The 23,219-nt window shown below is 37.6% G+C and overlaps 1 pseudogene; it reads left to right on the forward strand.

The window, feature by feature from the left end:
- The first annotated feature begins 626 nt into the window (after positions 1-626).
- The window catches only part of LOC129528461 (putative tyrosine-protein phosphatase TPTE), a 35,299-nt pseudogene continuing 12,706 nt past the window's right edge, over positions 627-23,219 (forward strand).

The following is a 23,219-nucleotide window of genomic DNA, read 5'->3' on the forward strand; positions in this document are numbered from 1 at the left end:
TAAGTAATATGGAAAACCTGATTCAAGTTAATTATAGTGTAATGCTCAAGAAACCTTGCAAAATGAATGAGATTTTACAGAAGGAATAAAAGGATTGTGTTTAATCAGTGGCTGATTAAGGAAACATCTAGGTGAGAATTCTTAGCTGCTCATTAAGCAATAGCATGTGAGTTTTGTATGTAGTATTGATTTTTAAGCCAATAAATAAATTTTTAAAAGAATTTATTTTATAGGACATTGGAGGCATGGGCAAATTAAAACGTATTTCTATTATTATTATTATTTTTTGAGATGAAGTCTCGCTGTTGCCCAAGCTGGCATGCAGCGGCGTGATCTCGGCTCACTGTAACCTCCTTCTCCTGGGTTCAAGCGATTTTCCTGCCTCAGCCTCCTGAGTAGCTGGAACTGCAGTCATGTGCTACCATGCCAGACAAATTTTTTGTATTTTTGGTAGGGGCAGGTTTTCACTATATTGGCCAGGCTGGTCTTGAACTCCTGCCCTCGTGATCTACCCGCCTCAGCCTCCCAAACTGCTGGGTTTACAGTCATGAGCCATCAGATTGTATGGAGGCCCTGCCTTGGGTCTGTAGTTACTTAACCCTATCTGAGGGGCAGGAAAGACATCCATGATTGGTGAAGAGTTACTGGTGGTATTTGAACGTGAGAAGGCAGAAAATTACAAGGGCGAGCAAGGTGGGTGTTTACAAACTAAAGTTGATTTTATGTAAATTTTGCCAGAAACAGTAACTTGGGGATTAGGTTTAGGAGTAAAGAAATGTATATAAACTTGATTCATTAAGTTTTTTTCACAGGCTGAAAAATTTCATTACAAACATCTAAAACCTCATTTCCAGAGAAAAATTAAATACCGTGTTTCAAATAAATAACTGATTAATGTCCATTTTTCAGGGGAACTAGATTATAAATTGAAGAATAATTATTACTAATTTGTATCAGAAAATTAAGTCTAGGATAACATGTGGAGTCTTGCTATGTTCATTTTTAATCCTTTAGCTATTACCTCATTGAATTAAAAAGAGTAATGTGTGGTAGAGTAATCAATGATGGGTGAGATTTCAAAATACGGAGAGAAAGAAGAGAGGCATATATTAAGATTGGTAAAATTCACTCACAAATGAAGTAATAAAGAACTGCACTTAAATTGTGATTCATTAGTTTGTTTTTTAAGGCCCAAGAGCACCTTTACATAATATAAGGTTTTCTTCTAGGAAAAAATGATATACGCATTGACATATACATTTTCAGAGTTCAGCCAGTTTATAAATGTAGAGCAATTGTACATAATTTCAGCCAGAAAAGTATGTCTCTGAAGTCACTTGACCTGAAGTGTACATTTTTAATCGTTAGCACTGGCCCGGATAAAATGACATCAGTAGTCTTTCACTAATTTGATATATATTTGTTATAACTCACCTTTCAATGGTGGTGTCATTGAAAACTACTGACATTATTAATTTGGGTCAGTGCTAAAGGATCTATCTACACACACACACATATAACACACATGTATGTGTGTGTGTGTATATATACAGATATATCTTTTAGCTATATATGTAATATATATAGATATATAAATATGTATTTGTGTGTATATAGATATACATATATCTATATACATATGTCTACATATGTATATAGATACACATATCTATATACATGTCTACATATGTGCATATTTAAATGTGTGTATATATATCTATATATACATATCTATATATAGATATATTCTTTAGCACTGACCCAAATTAATAACATCAGTAGTCATATATATCATTTAATATACATATAAGCATGTGTGTGTATATATATGTAAACATATATGTATATATCCTTTAGCATATATATGTATATATACACATATATAGTTTATATATACATATGTGTGTGTATATGCAGGTATATCTTGTTTTATTGTGCTTTATTTTATTGCCCCTCAGATATTACTTTTTGTAAACTGAAGGTTTGTAGCAACCCTACATTGAGCAAGTCTCCTGGTTTCATTTTTCCAACAGCGTGTTCTCACTTTGTGTCTCTTGTCACATTTTAATAATTCTTGCAATATTCCAAACTTTTTATTATCATATCTGTTATGATCTGTGATCAGTGATCTTTGATGTTACTATTGTAATTGTTTTGGGGCAACACGAACCATGTCCATATTAAGATGACAAGCCTAATCAATGACATGTTTGTTGTGACTGCTCCACTGACTAGCCATTCCCCCATCTCTCTCCTTCTCCTTGGGCCTCCCTATTCCCTGAGACACAACAATATTGAAAGTAGGCCATTTAATAAGCCTATGATGGTCTCTGAGTGTCCTAGTGAAGGGAAGAGTCACATGTCTCTCACTTTAAACCAAAAGCTAGAAATGATTGTGAGGAAGGCTAGACTTCTTGCACCACTTCAGCCAAGTTGTGAATGTAAAACAAAAACAAAAACAAAACAAAACAGAAAAGCCAAAAAACTTCTTGAAGAAAATTAAGACTGCTACTCCAGTGAACATACAAATGTTGAGAAAGCAAAACAGTCTGATTGCTAATATGGAGAATGTTGTAGTGGTCTGGATAAAGGATCAAACCAGCCACAGCATTCCCTTAAGCCAAAGCGTAATCCAGGACAAGGCCCTCACTCTCTTTGATTCAGTGAAGCCTGGGAGAGGTAAGGAAGCTGCAGAAGAAAAGCTTGACGCTAAAAGGTTTGTTCATGAGGTTTAAGGAAAGAAGCCATCTCTATCACATAGAAGTGCAAAGTAAACAGCCAGTGCCGATGCAGAAGCAGCAGCAAGTTATCCAGAAGATCTAGGTGAGATAACTGATGAATGTGGCCAAACTAAACAACACATTTTCAATGTAGACAAGATAGCGTTTTATTGGAAGAAGATGCCATCTAGGACTTTTATATTTAGAGAGGAGAAGTCAATGCATGGTTTCAAATCTTCAAAGCACAGGCCAATTCTCTTGTTAGGGGCTAATGAAGCTGGTGACTTTAAGTTGAAGCCAACAATCATTGACTATTCTGAAAATCCTGGGGCCCTTACGAATTATGCTAAATCAAGCAAGATGGGTGACTAGAGATGTCTGGTGCTCATCTCCCCTACAAGAAAGAACCGAGGCAAGAAATACACATCTAAGATTTGATTAGAGTATCAAAGGGATAGTCCTGGAGTGCAGCAAAGGAGTGGAGACACATCTGTGGTGACTGAAAGTTGCCATAGTACGGAAGCACTCAGCCTGTGCAGCCCCTTCTGTCCCATCTGGATTGAATTGGCCCAGAGACAGGAGGGACTTCTCATTGCAGGGTGAAGGTAGGCAGAAGATCCCCACCAGCCCCACTGCCATCACAAACACAAAGTCTTTACAACAAGAGAATCTCACAGTCTTTGCAAGCCCTCAGGCCAGTTTGGAGTATTGCCAAGGATTCACACTGCTGCATGTCCTGGACTAGGAGTACAAGGTGAAGACTTCCCACCCCCAGAGACTTAAGCTGCAGCAACACAGCACCATCTTGAGAACAGAGTCATCTCTTGAGTGTGCCCTCCTCTGGGGGCCAGTAGTCACTGTGCCTCTCCAGCACTGGAGCTTTATCTTCAGTACACCAAGCCCACATGGGTGGGTTAAAGCCACAATCCCAGCTGTGTGGAGGTTGGTCCCAGGACTGGCTGTAACTCAAGTAATGCAGAGTAGGGAAATCAACCCCCACCACCACACTTCCAGACAGAGGAATAATCTGCAGTCCCATCCAGGGTAAATTCACTCTTAAGACAGCCAAACCACTACATGCCCTCTCCCAAGTGGGAGAGGCCCCTAAGCCTCTGAGCAGCTGATACACCCGCAGGTCAACAAAGTGACTATGAGCCCATGCTCAGGACCTGAGAAACAGCCTTGCGGGCCCCATCAACCACAGACATGCTCCTGGCGTGCCCAGTAGCCCTCTGCTTTTAATAAGGGCCTGAGAAACAGTCCTACAGGCTGCCCCCAGCAGGCACACCACCAAGTGGGCCTTGCACCTGTGTCTCATACCTGAGAGACAAGCAACTGTGTATGCCCAAGTCTCAGGGCTGAGAAGCAACCCTGGGAGCTTACTCAGGCCAACTAAGCAGCCACATACCTATGTCCCAGCTTGAGGAACAGCCCTTTAGGCCACCGCCCACAGAAACACTCCCAGGCCAACTAAGCAGCTGTGCAACCTTGGATGAGCCTGAGAAATACTCCTGTATCCATTCCCAGCAGATGCACCTCCAGACCAGCCAATCAGCCATGAATGCCCATGTCCTGGACCTAAGAAAGAGCTCCATGGGCTACTCCCAGAAGACATGCCCTTACGCCAGCTGAGCAGCCTCGTGTCCACATCCTGGCTCATAGAAGCAGTCCCCAGGGCTTCCCCTGGCAGGCACCACCCAGGCCAGCTGAGCAGCAGTGTGCCCACATCCTGAGCTAGAATAGCTCTATGGACTACCCCCAGCAGACACACATCTAGGACAGCTGAGAAGTCATTTGACTGTATCCCAGGCCTGAGAAACACCCCTCTTGGCCAGCCCTGGCAAAGATACCTTCAGTCCAGCTTAGCAGCTATGCACCTATATATTTGGCCCATGAGTTTCCCCCAGCAGACTGCCCCCAGGCCAGATGAGCAGCTGTGTACCCACATACCAGTTATGGGAAACAGCCCTTCAGGCCACTCCTGGAGTGCATGCTTCCAGGCCAGGCAAACAGCTGTGTGCCTGCATCCTGGGCCTGAGAAACTGTCCTGCAAAGCACATCTGGAAGTCATGCCCTGGTTGAGCAACTGCATCCCCATGCTCCTGGCTAGAGTGATGGCACCATGGCCAGCGGCATAAAGCCATACTCCAAGTTTTCTGACCCACTGTATGCCTGCACACACCCTTACCCTGAGAAACAGCCCAGTGAGCCCACCCCTGGCAAGGCTGCACCACCATCACTACAAACTTCCTTAACCTAGGCCACTGAGTAACTTGCAAATGTTACTAGTGTGGATCACAGCTGAATAAACTACATGGAGACTACACTTACTGCATCCATGTAGAACCAAGGCCGGTATACCCCCAATGAACTGACATCCAAGACCCGTTCATACAAATTAATTCATACAAGTAAACCTACTCCATAAAATTGGAAAAGGTGACTTTTTCACCAGATGCATAGAAATCAATTTAGAAACACAGCAACCATGAAAATGCAAGAAAACATGTCACCTACAAAGGGAAATAATAATTATCCAGTAATAGAACCCGATCATAAACATATGATGTGACAGAAAAAAGAATAATCTTAAGGAAACTCAGTGAGATGTAAGGTAATACAGATAGGCAAGTCAATGAAATCAGGTGAAAGAGAAATTCAGTAAAGATACAGATATCATAAAAATAACCAAACAGAAGCCCTAAAAGCTAAACAGTTCAATGGATGAAATGAAAAAATACAATCAATGGCTTTACAGACAAGAACAAGCAGAAGAAATAATTTCTGAACTTGAAGACAAGTCTTTTGAAATAACACAGACAGGCAAAAAAGGATAAAAAAGAATGAAAAAAGCCTACAGGATTTATGGGACACCATTAATTTGATCAAATATTCATATTATGGGCATTCCAGAAGGAAAAGTGTAGAGAAAATATGAGGAAAACATATTTAATAAAATAGCATAAAACTTCCTAACTCTTGAGAGAGAGCTAGACATCTATTTCCAGGAAGATCAAAGAACCCCAAATACATTCAACCCAGACATTATAGGCAAATTGTGAAAAATCAAAAGACAAAGATTTTTTAAAATAGCAAAAGAAAAGTAACACACTTATAATGGAATCCCCATTAGACTAACAGCTGATTTCCCAGTGGAAAACCTTAGGCTAGAAGAGAATGGGATGATACATTCAAAGTTCTGAAAGAAAAAAATCTTTCAGCCAATAATATTATAGCCAGCACAGCTATCCTTTACAAATGAAGAAGACATAAAATCTGTCATAGATAAACAAAAACCAAGATAATTCATCACCACTAGACCAACATTACAAGAAATGCCCAAGGGAGTCTTACATCTGGAAGTAAAAAGATGATAACCACCATCATGAAAACATGCAAAACTTTAAAAGTCACTGTTAGAGTCAATACATAAAGGAGAAAGAGAAAGGAATGAAACCTTATCACTACAGAAAACTACCCAACTTCAAAAGTAAACAGGAAGAAAGGAATAAAACATATACAAAACAACCAGAAAACAATAAAACGTTGGAAGTAACTCCTCACCTACCAATAATAACTTTGAATGTTAATAGATTAAATACCCCATGAAGGATATAGACTTACTGAGTGGATTAAAAAATAAGACCCAACTATATTTTATCTAAAAGAAACTCACTTTACCGGTATAGAAACACATAGACTGATAATAAAGGGATGGAAAAAGATATCCTATGCAAATGGAAGCCCAAAGTGAGCAGGGATAGCTATACTTGTATCAGACAAAACAGAGTTCAAGTTAAAAACCATAAAAATTGACAAACAAGAGTATTATGTAATAATAAAGGGTTCAATTCAGCAAGAAATATAATTGTAATATGTGTATAATTGTAAATATGTATGCACTCAAACACCAGAGCACCTAGATATATAAAGCGAATATTACTAGATCTAAAGAGGGAGATAGACCCCATTACAATAAGAGTTGGGCACTTCCGTATCCCACTCTCAGCATTGGACAAATCATCTAGACAGAAAATCAACAAAGAAACATCAGACTTAAACTCCACCATAGACCAAATGGACATAAATAACAAACATATACAGAACATCTCACCTAACAGCTCCAGAATACACATTCTTTTCATCAGCACATGAAACATTATCCAAGATAGACCGTATGTTAGGCTACAAAACAAGTCTCAAGAAATTTTTAAAAATTGAAATTCTATCAGGTATCTTATCTTACCACAATGGAATAAAACTAGACATTCATAACAAGAGGAACATTCAAAACTATACAGACATATGGAAATTAAACAACATGCCCTTGAGTTACAGTGAGTGAAGAAAGAAATTAAGAATGAAATTTAAGAATTCCTTGAAACAAATGTAACTAGAAACACAGTATACCAAAACAGGGGACGCAGCAAAAGCAGTTATTAAGAAATATGTTTTTAGCTTCATCCGTGTCCCTACAAAGGACATGAACTCATCATTTTTTCAGCAAACTGTCGCAAGGACAAAACACCAAACATCACATGTTCTCACTCATAGGTGGGAATTGAACAATGAGAACACTCGGACACAGGAAGGGGGACATCACACACTGGGGCCTGTTGTTGGGTAGGGAGAGGGGGGAGGGATAGCATTAGGAGATATACCTAATGTAAATGACGAGTTAATGGGCGCAGCACACCAACATGGCACATGTATACATGTGTAACAAACCTGCACATTGTGCACATGTACCCTAGAACTTAAAGTATAAAAAAAAAAGTATATTTTTAGCAATAAATGCCTGGATCAAAAAAACTAGAAAACTTTCAAATAAACCACTGAAAAATTCTACCTCAAGAAACTAGAATAGTAAGAACAAACCAAACCCCAAATTATTAAAAGGAAATAAATAATGAAGACCAAACAGAAATAAACAAATTTGAGGCAAAAATTACAAAAGGTTAACAATGAAAAGGTTTAAAAAATATCAACAAACCATTATCTAGACTAATTAAGAAAAAGGGAAGACCCAAATAAGTAAAATCAGAAACAAAAAAAGAGACCGCATAACAGATAATGACAGAAATAAAAATAATTATTAGAGACTATTATGAGCAACTCTACAATAAATTTGAAAACCTAGAGGAGGTGGACAAAATCCTTGACCCATACGACCTACCAAGACTAAACCAAGAAGAAATAGAAAACCTGAACAGACCAAAAACAAGTAATGAGATTAAATCAGTAATAAAAAGGCTTTCAACAAAGTCCAGGACCTGATGGCTTCACCACTTAATCCTCACTTGTGAAAGGAAGAGCCATTTGCTACAGCTAACTTCATTGTTGTCCTATTTTAAGAAATTGTCTCAGCCACTCCGACCATTGGCAACCACCACTCTGATCAGTCAGCAGTCATGAACATGGAGGCAACGCCCTCCACCAGCAAAAGGTGATCATTAGCATTTTTAAACCAATAAAGTAGTTTTTAATTAAGATATACACATAAGTTTTTTGAACATAATGCCATTGTAAACTTAACAGGCTACAGTGTAGGGTAAACATAACTTTTATATGCACAGGGAACCCAAAACATTTGTGTGAGTTGCTTAATGCAGTTTTTGCTTCATTGCAGTGGTCTGGAATGAAACCCACAATGTCTTTGAGATATGTCTATACACATATTATTTATATATTATATAACCATATACATATTCTTTTATATATCTTTATATACATATATATAGAAAGAGACAGAAAGAGAAAAGAAGATAAAAATATGCAAAATTCAGTGTTGGGAGTATCCATGAGGAAAGAGTTTCTGGTTAATGATTGTAATTTTCTTTCTTAAATATTAGGTCTTCCAGTGAGCTAAGTCATGTTTACTATATCCTTTAGATTCATGGGATTCTTGTTATTCAAATATATTTTTCATCACTATTTTGTGTAGCAAATATCTAATGATATATTTTTGCTTTTTTTTTTTTTTGGTGGCTAAAGTGTGTTAGCACGACTTTCCAAGTTTGAAGTTGAAGATGCTGAAAATGTTGCTTCATATGAGTAAGTCAGTTTGAAGTTTGAAAGGAGGGAGCCATTGATGGATCTCTTACCTTTAGTTAAACAGGGCTTCCGCTGAGGCAAGAAGGAAAAAGGGAAACTATGGAAAGATATCAAAATGTATGGGTGGGAGGGTACACCGTATTTACTCCAGTTGAATTCTTAGACAAGTATTATTTTGAAAAAAAAATTCCATCCATTCAGAAATAAATGTTCTTCTAGCTTGAAAATGTAAAAAGTATTCTTAGAGGAAATTAATTCCATTAAAAGTTTTTTTAAAAAAAAACAGGAATGCAGAATGCTACTTAACTCATCAATAGTGAACGTTTCTCATTTTTACTGGATATGGTGTGATTCCCAATTTTGTACATTTTGCCTATGAGCAAATAGTATTGATAGCAAAAGCAAACATATTTTGCTGACTAAGACCTCTTTATGCTCATTGGGATTTTATTCTTATTTGTTTCTAATCTCACTAGAGTACTTCCTGTTGCACTGACCTGAAGGCATTTTATCATGTACTCACTGTAATGAAACAATACATTCTTAAACTGGCTTGTGTCTGAACTGCAGACATATTCAGGAGATTTTTCTTCTGCTTCTTTCTTGCCCAGTTGTATAACCATTCACCAGCTTGTGTCAATGCTGGAGAGGAAGTACTGCCATAGAGGAAGTTAACTCACCATGGTTGTAAGCTGTTGGTGACTAAACAAAGATTGGAAACAAAGAGGGCAAATAAAAATAGTTCTTCAAATTACCCTGAATTTGCCACTGAATTAAACTGTGTGTCTGCAGATTAGCTATACGTTTTCTGTAATGGAGCTGCCCAGGGCTGAAACAAAATTAGACCGATTAAGCAAGGCAAGCATTTCCTTCTTTCCCCACTCCAAACAAAATAAAGCAGGTTTTCATTTTATTTTATTTTTAAATTACAAAGTCTCATTACATAGATATAGGAGGAATTTGCAGTAGTCCCTGTGAGAAATGCTGGTGTTTCATAACAGGGGAATGATATTGGATTTATAGTAAAAGCTGGAATCAGTGCTTGGCTTTGCCATCATATATTCATTCACCTGATACTCAGCAAGTCACTAACCCTCTTTAACTTTCAGATTATTCAAATGTAAACTGGCTATTATGCAATCCATGTATTGGATATTGTATTTAAAAAATTAGTAATAAAATGAAAATAACATGCAAAAATACTTTGAAAACTCTGTAGTTCTGTAAATAGGTTTTATTCTAAAAGCTAAAAATAACGTAAGAGTTCATTAAGGAAAATCTGAAAATACAATCAACAAATCTACCCACATTTAGTCATTCTTAAACTTTGATGCATGCACTTCTAAGTTCTTTAAGCATACACTTTTTTTGTTTACAGATATGAGACCATACTTATTCTTTTGCAAATAACCTTATTAATGACATCATAGCTATATTTTTTGTTAATATATATTCATGTGCACTTACAACATTATTTGTAACAGTTGTGTGATATTTCATGGTGTAGATGTGCTATAATTCATTTAATAGTCAGATATTGCTGAACAATTCAGTTTTTTACAAGTTTTTAACTTACAAAAATGAATATATTTGAGGCTAAATCTCCGTATATTGTTGGTTATTTGCTTGTCATAAATTCTCAGAAGTGGAAATTCTGTGTCAAAGGGAATGATTGTGACGCTATTGATATTGATATATGCTTTAACATCAAGATGCAAAGTGTACATTTCTCCCCTCCCACACTTAACACTAGCCATCATTAATTTCTCTGATATTAGTAAATATATTTGTTCTAATGCACGTTCTTTGACACACCTTCATTTATCCTTTTCTGTCTTTGGACTGAAAAGTTAAATCTATTGATCCTTTTTCTATTTTATGTAATATAAGCAATTTCTCCCAGGTTGTCTTGCTTTTCACTACATAAAAGCATTTAATCCTCATGTAATCAAATGTATCTGTACTTTTCTTTGTGATTTTGCCTTTAATGTTATTCTCAGAAAGTCCTTCTCACCCCAAGATTTTAAATATATCCACCAAAATTTCTGTTTTGAATTTATTTTCTTCATTTAAATAAAATATCTGCCCTGAATTTACTTTGTCTTAAGGTATAAAGTGTAGAAATTTACTTTTCTCCTAAGTGACTCATAATTATTTCAGCATGAACATGTCATCCCTCTGTATTGTCCTTACCCTGTTTTAGTGATCTAGAGTGAGCAGGAAGACCAGAGTCACTACAGTGTTTTTCATGCTTTGCATCATGGCCACCTCCCTACCCCCAGAGTCTGCACAAGAGAAAAATGTGTCCAGTGGGGGAGATAGCACCTGCCTTCAATACAAATCCCATTTCATTAAACACGGTCTTGTTAGTGTCATGTAGCTTCCACCTTCTATTGATAAAAAATGAGTCATGTTCATAGTTAATATTTGTGCTTTTAATTCAACTTTGATATTATTGGAACTTTCAGTGTATTAAGGTTTAGTATCTCATATCTTTTTTTCTCTCTTTTTTTTTTTTGAGCCGGAGTCTTGCTCTGTCACCAGGCTGGAGTGCAGTGGCTCCACTCAGCTCACTGCAACCTCCGCTTCCCAGGTTCAAGCGATTCTCCTGCCTCAGCCTCCTGAGTAGCTGGGAATACAGGCATGCACCACCACGCCCAGCTAATTTTTTGTATTTTTAGTAGAGATGGAGTTTCACCATGTTGGCCAGGATGGTCTCGATCTCTTGACCTCATGATCCACCCACCTTGGCCACCCAAAGTGCTGGGATTACAGGCATGAGCCACCGCACCTGGCCTCTATCTCTTTATTTTTGAATTGCCATTTAAATTTAGTTTTTGTCTCTCGTGTATAGCATGTAATGCCTTTAATTTCAAAGTTATCTGAGAGTATTTCTCAATATGCAATATGAGAGTAATATGTTTGTATTTATGATTTCTGGTACGTTTGGTTTTATTTATCATCTTTTTCTTTATTAAAAATACTTTGATATTTTCTTTGTAAATTTGTCTATGTTTTGCTATTAATTGATTTGTTTTTATCCCTTGCATTTTTTGTTGATATGCAAGTCAGAAGCCCATTTCTAGTCTATCAATGTTTATATTTAAATGTTTAGAAAACATAATTATACCATTTTTCCATCAATATCGAGAATAAAACTGGACTTGTACCTGTGAAAGATAAGAAATGCAACCTGCCTTTACTTCTATCTTCTTCCACACCTTGAATCCTAGTGTAAGAATGCCTAAAAATTCAAATCGATACTATTATTCATGATTTTATATCATTTATCTTTACTTTTAGGATCATTTATTTACATTTTCACCTGCTACTTTTTTTTTATTATTATACTGTAAGTTCTAGGGTACATGTGCACAATGTGCAGGTTTGTTACATATTCATGCATGTGCCATGTTGGTGTGCTGTACCCATTAATTCATCATTTACATTAGGTGTATCTCCTAATGCTATCCCTCCCCCATCCCCCCACCCCATGACAGGCCCTGGTGTGTGATGTTCCCCTTCCTGTGTCCAAGGGTTCTCATTGTTCAATTCCCACCTATGAGTGATAACATGCAGTGTTTGGTTTTCTGACCTTGCGATAGTTTGCTGAGAATGATGGTTTCCAGCTTCATCCATGTCCCTACAAGGGACATGAACTCATCCTTTTTTATGGCTGCTTAATATTCCATGGTGTATATGTGCCACATTTTCTTAATCCAGTCTATCATTGTTGGACATTTGGGTTGGTTCCAAGTCTTTGCTTTTGTGAATAGTGTGGCAATAAACATACGTGTGCATGTGTCTTTATAGCAGCATGATTTATAATCCTTTGGGTATATACCCAGTAATGGGATGGCTGGGTCAAATGGTATTTCTAGTTTTAGATTCTTGAGGAATCGCCACACTGTCTTCCACAATGGTTGAACTAGTTTACAGTCCCACCAACAGTGTAAAAGTGTTCAGTTTCTCCACATCCTCTCCAGCACCTGTTGTTTCTTGACTTTTTAATAATCACCATTCTAACTGGTGTGAGATGGTATGTCATTGTGGTTTTGATTTGCATTTCTCTGATGGCCAGTGATGATGAGCATTTTTTCATGTGTCTGTTGGCCGCATAAATGTCTTCTTTTGAGAAGTGTCTGTTCATATCCTTTGCCCACTTTTTGATGGGGTTGTTTGATTTTTTTCTTGTAAATTTGTTTGAGTTCTTTGTAGATTCTGGATATTAGCCCTTTCTCAGATGAGTAGATTCCAAAAATTTTCTCCCATTCCGTAGGTTGCCTGTTCACTCTGATGGTAGTTTCTTTTGCTGTGCAGAAGCTCTTTAGTTTAATTAGATCCTGTTTGTCAATTTTGGCTTTTGTCGCCATTGCTTTTGGTCACCTGCTACATTTTTGTTCTTCATTTTGATTCATTGCTCAGCTGACTCAAGCACTTTGAGTAATTGTTTTTAGGAAAGGTACATGGAGGCTATGCTTCGTGTTGCTTCATGTTGGAGTGTCTGTCTGTTGCTCCCGAGTGTGAACAGTACTTTTCCTGGATATGGATTTACTGAGTCATAGTTATTTCCCTGCAAACTCTGCACATAACTGCTTGAAGCTTCATTTACATAGTACTCTTTTTTTAAGCAAAAAAGTCTCAATTGTGTATTTACTTGGTATAGTTTCAGGATACACTGAAACAGATTAAGGGGCTAAAGCCACCCAAGCCACTTCTTCATGCCTTCGTAATCTGTCAGACTTGGTTCTGTATGGTGACATTGTCAAGTGAGTTCAGATTTATGACATTTCCTTGATACCCAGAGATCTAGTAGACTGTGTGGGATCAGAGGTTCTTGTAGTAAGGGAATGGCAACTTGAGGAGAGAGTTCACCTCTTTTGGCCAATTGATCCTCCATCTACATCAGCCTTAACTCTCCAAGCCTGGGTGGAGGTGGTGGGTCCAGGTGGAGAGGGGAAGATTAGAAGGATTGGGGATTTCCTTTATCTCAGGTTAACCTAACATCATTCATCAAAGACCAATGTTTTTTTTTTTTTTAACTTTTATTTTAGGTTTGGAGGTACACGTGAGATTTGCTACGTAGGTAAACTTGTGTCAGGGAGGATTTTTTTTATTTTTTACATATTATTTCATCATCCAGGTATTAAGCTCAGTACCCAAATAGTTATCTTTTCTGCTCCTCTCTCTCCTCCTGCCCTCCCCACTTAAGTAGACCCCAGTGTCTATTTCCTTCTTTGTGTTCATAAGTCCTTATGATTTAGCTACCACTGATAGGTGAGAACATTCAGTATTTGGTTGTCTGTTTCTGCACTAGTTTTCTAAGGATAAGAGCCTCCAGCTCCATCGATGTTCCCACAAAATACATGATCTCATTCTTTTTTATGGCTGCATAGTATTCCATGGTATATATGTACCACATTTTCTTTATCCAATCTGTCATTGATGGGTACCTAGGTTGATTCCATGTCTTTGCTATTGTAAATAGTGCTGCAGTGAACATTCATATGCATGTATCTTTATAGTAGAATGATTTATATTCCTCTGGGTATCTACTCAGTATTGGGATTGCTCAGTCAAATAGTTCTGCTTTTAGCTCTTCAAGGTATTGCCATAGTGCTTTTTACAGTGATTGAACTAATTTACACTCCCACCAACAATGTATATGTGTTCCTTTTTCTCTGCAACCTTGCCCGCATCTGTTATTTTTTGACTTTTTAGTAATAGCCATTCTGACTGGTGTGAAATGGTATTTCATTGTGGTTTTGATTTGCATTTCTCTAATCTGTGATATTGAGCTTTTCTTCACATGTTTGTTGGCCACAAGCATGTCTTCTTTTGAGAAATGTCTGTTCATGTCAAAGGCCAATTGTCAGTGCCCCAGTTCTGCTCAGTATCTGCCCTCTTTGTTCTCCCATCTTAGGCACAGGCTGTGAGCATTGTCTTAGGATTCATGGCTCTTGGGGTGGAATTTGAGTCCTGTGTTGGAGGCTTCAGTATGACAGAAACTTCCTGAAGTCTTCTCCTACTGAAGCTTCCTGTGTTGGAGGCTTCTCCTCCTGAAGAGCCTCCAACACAGGAGGCTTCAGTAGGACAAAAAAAAATTGTTCCTCATGAGCTACCTTGTCTCCAGCCATAAGGTAAAATGAGGCATTATTGGAGGCTCCATCAAACAGGTTCTCCTTCCTTTGATTAATGGAAGGAACCCAGTCTTTCAGGTGTTTCTCCTTTGAAGTATATCTTACTAAAACGTCTTACCTCTGAAGTTCGTTTGCAACCTCATATGCGACTCTTGCTAATGTGTATCTGTTCACTAGGTGTCTAGTTTGAGGAGATGACAAGAGCACCATTTACTCCCTATGCTCATTCCTGAAACACCTTATTTTATTGCAGTGGAAACTGAGATCTGGCCAAAGTTTGATGATTTGCCCAGGCTGGCATTAAAATACAGTTCTCTTCTACCACCCTTTTCTGTCTTCATGCTATACTCCTTGAGATGATGACCACAAGTTTAAGTTTAGTATTGCCATAAAGTTGGGGTTGGAGCTTTGCATGCAATGGAAATGTTACTAAACATCCAAAGTTTACTGTCTTATTTGCATATATTCTGGATAGCATAGTAAACAAGTAAAATACTCATGGAGCAGGAAGAATAAAATTTTAGCTATTAGTAAAAAGCATTTTGTTATACAACTTCTGAATAATTTTCTTTTGAAATTATATTTATAAGGCCCTTTGTTTTTTGGTTAAATTTACAATATATGTTAGAAGAAACCTGATTAATTTTATTTTTACTTCTTTTTGCAGCAGCAAGATTAAGAAAATTGTGCATTCAATTGTATCATCCTTTGCATTTGGGTATGTGAGACATAGAAAACACCATGTATTAAATATATCTGAGACTTGGCTGGGCACGGTGGCTCACGCCTGTAATCCAAGCACTCTGAGAGGCCGAGGCGGGTGGATCACATGAAGTCAGGAGTTCAAGACCAGCCTGGCTAACATGGTGAAACCCCATCTCTACTAAAAATACAAAAGTTAGCCAAGCATAATGGTGGGTGCCTATAATCCCAGCTACTCAGGAGGCTGAGGCAGAAGAATCGCTTGAACCGAGGAGGCATAGGTTGCAATGAGCTGAAATTGCACCATTGCACCACAGCCTTGGTGACACAGCAAGACTCCATGTAAAAAAAAAAAAAAAAGAAAAGAAAAGAAAATATATGAGTCTCATATATATCTATACATACATATATATATATATATGAGACTTAATACTTCAATGAGAAACACTGAAATAAAATAACAAAAAAGCATTTCCACTGTCCATCAGTTGCTAAGTAGCCATGTGCCCCATCTAATGTAATCTAATTTATCATGGAATTTTGGTTTAAGCTGGACATTAAGAATTGCAAATAAATGGCTTTTGCCTAAGATTAATAGTAATATATTAATATTGTATTTCTTCCATCTGCAAAAGTAACATTAATGAAAATCAAATGTTAAAATTCTATAATTATTAGTAAAGTGTTTTATTAGTACCTTATACATCAGGAATTACTCTTTAATTCTGGAAACAATTTACTTAGACTCTTCTCTACATAAGAGTAAGATTTCATACTATGATATAGATTTATGCAATATAATTGTTTCCTTTTGAATTAATAATATTTGAATTTGAGCTGCAAGTTTTTAAAAAAGTACTTCAAAGATGAATTCACCTTCATAGACTAGGCAAATAGTCTAATCAATTTATGGAGAATATATTTAGAATATGTAACAGCAAGTGGCAGGAGGTACTTTAGAGTTCAAGACTCATGTGCCCATCACTCTGCTAGAAGCACCCATAAATATGAAATCATGTGCTTGTTGAAAATGTCACTGATGAAAAATCTTGGTCTTTTAAGAGCTTATGTTACTCATGCTTTCATTTGGTTTTTATTAATAAATTCTTTAGAATTATCCAGATTAATGAGGGTTTATTTTTTATGAGAAATTGGTATAAACTTCTTATGAAATTCGCAAATTTTAAGAAGAGTTTGTAAACACACAGGTGATTTTAATTCAGTTTTACTTTTCTCTCTTGAGGTGTTGGCCTGGTGTGTTTACTGTAAAAGGCCACAATAATATCTTGTGAAGTGGTTTGGTGAGAATTTTGTTTATTAAGAACTGCTTCTATTGGGTGAAAACAGTGATTTTTCTGAGATTCTAAGGCATTACAGTTTTTCCTGCCACTGGGCAGCTTAATACTAAATAATAACATTTTGGTACCTGATCAGTGGCTTAAATATAGTATAGCTACAGGGACAAATGCCCCTTTATCTTTGCATTTATTTATTTATTTATTTGTTTATTTTAGACTATTTGGAGTTTTCCTGGTCTTACTGGATGTCACTCTCGTCCTTGCTGACCTAATTTTCACTGACAGCAAACTTTATATTCCTTTGGAGTATCGTTCTATTTCTCTAGCTATTGCCTTATTTTTTCTCATGGATGTTCTTCTTCGAGTACTTGTAGAAGGGTAAGTTTGATTATTTTTATAATGCATTAAGCTACTTTGTAGTTTTATAAGAAGCACTTTCGGAGGCTGAGGTGGGAGGATCCCAAGGTCAGGAGTTCGAGACAATCCTGGCCAACATGGTGAAACCCCGTCTCTACTAAAAGTACAAAAATTAGCTGGATGTGGTGGTGGTTGCCTGTAATCCCAGCTGCTTGGGAGGCTGAGGCAGGAGAATCGTTTGAACCTGGGAGGCAGAAGTTGCACTGAGCTGAGATCATGCCATTGCACTCTAGCCTGGGTGACAGGGTGACTCCATCTCAAAAAAAAAAAAAAATTTTAAAATAATTAACAGGAGCATTCACTACAAACTGACTTAAGAGCATTTGGGCCTTATGAGAACATTGGTGGTAGTCTGGCAGTACCCCCCCATGTCCTGTGTTTGAGGTGGCCATGGATTGATGTTCCTCTGCCTTTGGACAGGGGTGGAAAGAGTGGGAGGAACTGCATCTTGTGGTTTGAGTGACAGCTCAGCCATAGCACAATAAAACACTAGGTAGACTTTTACAGTTTTTGATCTAGGCCCTGATTCCCAGACAGCACCTGTGGATCCCCCTGGAGGCTAGGAGAACTTGCCATCCTGAAGGCAAGGACACAGGCCTGGCTGTTTTTACCATGTGATGACTGTAGAGCCCCAGGGCCTTCAGTAAACTCCTGCAATACCTAAGGAGTGGTTACAGCAGGTCTTGGGCAAGACCCCGTGCTGTGCTGGCCTCAGGTCTGACCCAATGCTGTCACAGTAGTGGTGGCCACAGATATGCTTATGTCACTCAACCCCAAGCTTTAGGTGCCTCAGAACAGAGAGAGAGACTCTGTTTGTTTGGGAGAAAGTAAGGGAAGAAAACAAGAGTCTCTTTTTGGTAATGCAGAGAATTATCCTGGATCTTGTCCAAGACCATTAAGGCAGTACCACTATGAGTCTGCAAGAACCAGAGTTTAGGAGGCTTGGGGTGCCCCCTAAAGCAGATAGAGATTAGATCACAGTATCCAAGTTCTTTCAAATATCTGGAAAGCCTTCCCAAGAAAGATGGGTACAAACAAGCCCTGACAGTGAAAACTACAATAAATACAGTGAAAACTACAATCAATACCTAACTCTTCAGTGCCCAGACACCAAAGAATATCTGCTAGCATCAACACTATCCAGGAAAACATGACCTCACCAAATGAACTAAATAAGGCACCAGGGGCCAATCCTGTAGAAACAGAGATATGTGACCTTTCAGACAAAGAAATCAAAATAGCTGTGTTGAGGAAGGAAACTCAAAGAAATTCAAGATAACACAGGGAAGGAATTCATAATTCTATTAGATAAGTTTAACAAAGAGATTGAAATAATTTAAAAGAATCAAGCAGAAATTCTGAAGCCAAAAAATGTAATTGGCATGCCGAAGAATGCATTAGTCTTTTAATAGCAGAATTGATAAACCAGAAGAAAGAATTAATGAGCTTGAAGACAGGCTATTTCAAAATACATAGAGGAGACAAAGGAAAGAATAAAAAACAATGACTCCTGCCTACAGGATCTAGAAAATAGCCTCAAAAGGACAAATATAAGTGGTATTGGCCTTAAAGAGGAGGTGGGGAGTGTAGAAAGTTTATTCAAAGGGATGGTAACAGAACGTCCCAAACCTACAGAAAGATATCAATATCCAAGTACAAGAAAGCTATAAAACACGAAGCAGATGTAACTCAAAGAAGACTACCTCAAGGCATTTAATAATCACAGTCCCAAAGATCAAGGATAAAAAGAGGATCTTAAAAGCAGCAAGAGAAAAGAAACCAATAATATACAATGGCGCTACAATATATCTGGCAGCAGACTCTTTAGTAGAAACGTTTCAGGCCAGGAGAGAGTGGCATGACATATTGAAAGTGCTGAAGGAAAAAAACATTTACCCTAGAACAGTGTATCCAGTGAAAATATCCTTCAAAGTGAAGGGGAAATAAAGACTTTTCCACACAAAAGCTGAGGGATTTTGTCAACACCAGACCTGTCCTAGAAGAAATGCTAAAGGGAGTATTTCAATCAGAAAGATAAGGACATTAGTGAGCAATAAGTAACAACCTGAAGGTATAAAACTCACTGGTAATAGTAGGTATACAGAAAAATGCAGAATGTTATAACACTGTAACTATGATGTATAAACTACTCTTACTCTAAGTAGAGAGACTAAACTATGAGCCAATCAAAAATATTAACTACAACTTTTCAAGACATAGATGGTATAATAAGATATAAATAGAAATAACAAAAAGTTAAAAAATAGGGAGACTAAGTTGTAGAGTTTTTATTAGTTTTCTTTTTACTTGTTTATGAAAACTTATAAGATTAAAATAATGGATTATAAGATAGTATTTACAAGCCTCATGGTAACCTCAAACCAAAAAATATAACAATGGATACACGAAAAATAAAAAACAAGAAACTAAATCATATCACCAGAGAAAATTACCTTCACTAATGAAAGACAGGAAGGAAAGAAGGAAGAGAAGACCCCAAAACAACCAGAAAACAAATAACAAAATGGCAGGAGTAAGTCCTTACTTATCAATAATAACATTGAATGTCAGTGGACTAAACTTTTCAATCAAAAGATAGAGTGGATGAATGGATGAAAGAACAAGACCCATCCAGGTGTGGTGGCTCACGCCTGTAATCCCAGCAGTTTGGGAGCCCAAGGCAGGCAGATCATGAGGTCAAGAGCTACAGACCATCCTGGCAAACATGGTGAAACCCTGTCTCTACTAAAAATACAAAAATTAGCAGGGTGTGGTGGTGCGCACCTGTAGTCCCAGCTACTCAGGAGGCTGAGGCAGGAGAATCACTTGAACCCGGGAGGCAGAGGTTGCAGTGAGCCGAGATGGTGCCACTGCACTCCAGTCTGGTGACAGAGCAAGACTCCAGCTCAAAAATAAATAAAATAAAAAAACCCATTGCTCTGTTGCCTACAGGAAACACTCTTCTCCCATAAAGACACATGTAGGCTGGAAGTGGTGGCTCGCTCCCATAATCCCAGCACTTTGGGAGGCAGAGGCGGGTGGTTTACTGGAGGTCAGGAGTTCGAGACCAGCCTGGCTAATATGGTGAAACCCTGTCTCTACTAAAAATACAAAAATTAGCTGGGTGTGGTGCCGGGCACCTGTAATTTCAGCTACTCATGAGGCCGAGGCCAGAGAATCACTTGAACCTGGGAGGCAGAGGTTGCAATGAGCTGAGATCACACCACTGCACTCTAGCCTGGGTGACAGAGTGAGATTCAGTCTCAAAAAGAATAAAAATAAGAACAAAAAACCCAAAAACCAAAACCAAAACCAAAAACATGCTAATATATCTGATAAATATTGATGCGAAAATACTCAACAAGATACTAGAAAACTGAATTCAACAATATATGGGAAAGATCATTCATCATGACAAGTGGGATGTGTCTCTGGGATGCAAGGATGGTTCAACATTTGTAAATCAATCAATGCGATACATTATATCCACACAGTAAAGGATAAAAACCATAAGATCATTTCAGTTGATGCTGAAAAAGCATTTGATAAAATTCAACATCCCTTCATGATAAACACCCTAAAAAAACTGGGTATAGAAGTAACATACCTCAACTTAATAAAAACCGTATATGACAGACCCACAGTCATTACCGTACTGAATGGGGAAAAAATGAAAAGCTTTTCTCTGCGATCTAGAACACAGTGAGGATGCCCACTTTTACCACCGTTGTTCAACATAGTACCGGAAGTCCTAGCTAGAGCCATTATAGAAGAGAAAGAAAGGGAATAAAAAAAGAAATCCAAATTGGGATGGAAGAAGTAAAATTATCCTTGTGTTTGCAGATGATACATTTTATTTGGAAAATACTAAAGACTCCACCAAAAAAACTATTAGAATTGATAAATTCAGTAAAGTTGCAGGATACAAAATCAATATACAAAAATCAGTAGCATTTCTATATGTCAACAGTGAACCATTTGGAAAGGACATTTAAAAAGTGGTCCTATATACAATAGCCACAAATAAAATTAAATACCTAGAAATTAACCTAACCAAAGAAGTGTAAGATCTTTATAATGAAAATGATAAAACACTGATGAAAGAAATTGAAGAGGACACCAAAAAATGGAAAGAGATTCCATGTTCATGGATTGGAAGAATCAATATTGTTAAAATGTCCATACTATCCAAAGCAATTTACAGATTCAATGCACTCCCTGTCAAAATATGAATGACATTCTTCACAGAAATAGAAGAAACAATCTTAAAATTTATATGGAGCCACAAAAGACCCAGAATAGCCAAAGCTATTCTAAGCAAAAAGAACAAAGTTGGAGGAATCACATTACCTGACTTCAAATTATACTACAGAACTATATAACGAAAACACCATGGCACTGGCATAAAAACAGACACACAGACCACTGGAATAGAATAGAGAACCCAGAAACAAATCCACACACACTTACAGTGAACTCATTTTTCATAAATGTGCCAAGAACATACATTGAACAAAAGACATCTCTTCAACAAATGGTTCTGGGAAAACTGGATATACACATACAGAAGAATGCACCTAGACCCCTACCTCTCACCATATACAAAAATCAAATCAACATGAATTAAAGACTTAAATCTAAGACCTCAATGAAACTACTATACTACAAGAGAACATTGGGAAGAATCTCCAGGACATTGGTCTGAGCAAAAATTACTTGGGCTATACCTGACAAGCACAGGCAACCAAAGCAAAAATGGGCAAATGGGATCACATCAAGTTAAAAAACTGCTTCATAGCAGAGGAAACAATTAGCAAAGTGAAGAGACAGCCCACAGAATGGGAGAAAATACTTGCAAACTACCCACCTGAAAAGGGATTAATAACCAGAATATGTAAGGAGCTCAAACAACTCTCTAGGAAAAAATGTAATAATCTAATTTTTTAAATGAGGATAAGATTTGAATAGGCATTTCTCAAAACATACAGATGGTAAACAGGCATATCAAGAGATGCTTGACATGATTGATCATTAGAGAAATTCTCAGTGTAGAAAACTACCATGAGATATCATCTCACCCCAGCTAAAATGGTTTATATCCAAAAGTCAGGCAATAACAAATCCTGACAAAGATGTGAAGATAAGAGAACCCTCATACACTGTTCATGGAAATGTAAATTAGTGGAACCAATTGGAGAACAGTTTGGGGGTTACTCAAAAAACTAAAAATAGAACTACCATATGATCCAGCAATCCCACTGCTGGGTAGATACCCACAAAAAAGGAAATCAGTATATAGAAGAGATATCTGCATTCCCTGTTTGTTGCAGCACTGTTCATAATGGCTAAGATTTGGAAGCAACCTAAGTGCCCATCAACAGATGAATGGGTAAAGAAAATATAGTACATATACACAGGAGAGTATTATTTAGCCATAAAAAACAATAAGATCCTGGCCAAGTGCACTGGCTCATGCCTCTAATCCCAGCACTTTGGGAGGCTGAGATGGGCAGATCACCTGAAGTCGGGAGATCGAGACCAGCCTGACCAACATGGAGAAACCCCATCTCTACTAAAAATACAAAAATTAGCTGAGTGTGGTGCCGGGCGCCTGTAATCCCAGCTACTCGTGAGGCTGAGGCAGGAGAATCGCTTGAACCCAGGAGGTGGAGGTTGCAGTGAGCCGAAATCACGCCATTGCACTCCAGCCTGGGCAACAAGAGTGAAACTCCATCTCAAAAAAAAAAAAAAAAAAAAAAAGAGATCCTGTCATTTGGAACAACATGGATGGAACTGGAGATCACTATGTTCGTTAAGTGAAATAAGCCAGGCACAGAAGGATAAACATCACATGTTCTCACTTATTATGGGGCTCTAAAAAAAAAAAA

Source organism: Gorilla gorilla, chromosome 17, assembly GCF_029281585.2.
Source record: "Gorilla gorilla gorilla isolate KB3781 chromosome 17, NHGRI_mGorGor1-v2.1_pri, whole genome shotgun sequence".
Classification (NCBI taxonomy): domain Eukaryota; kingdom Metazoa; phylum Chordata; class Mammalia; order Primates; family Hominidae; genus Gorilla; species Gorilla gorilla.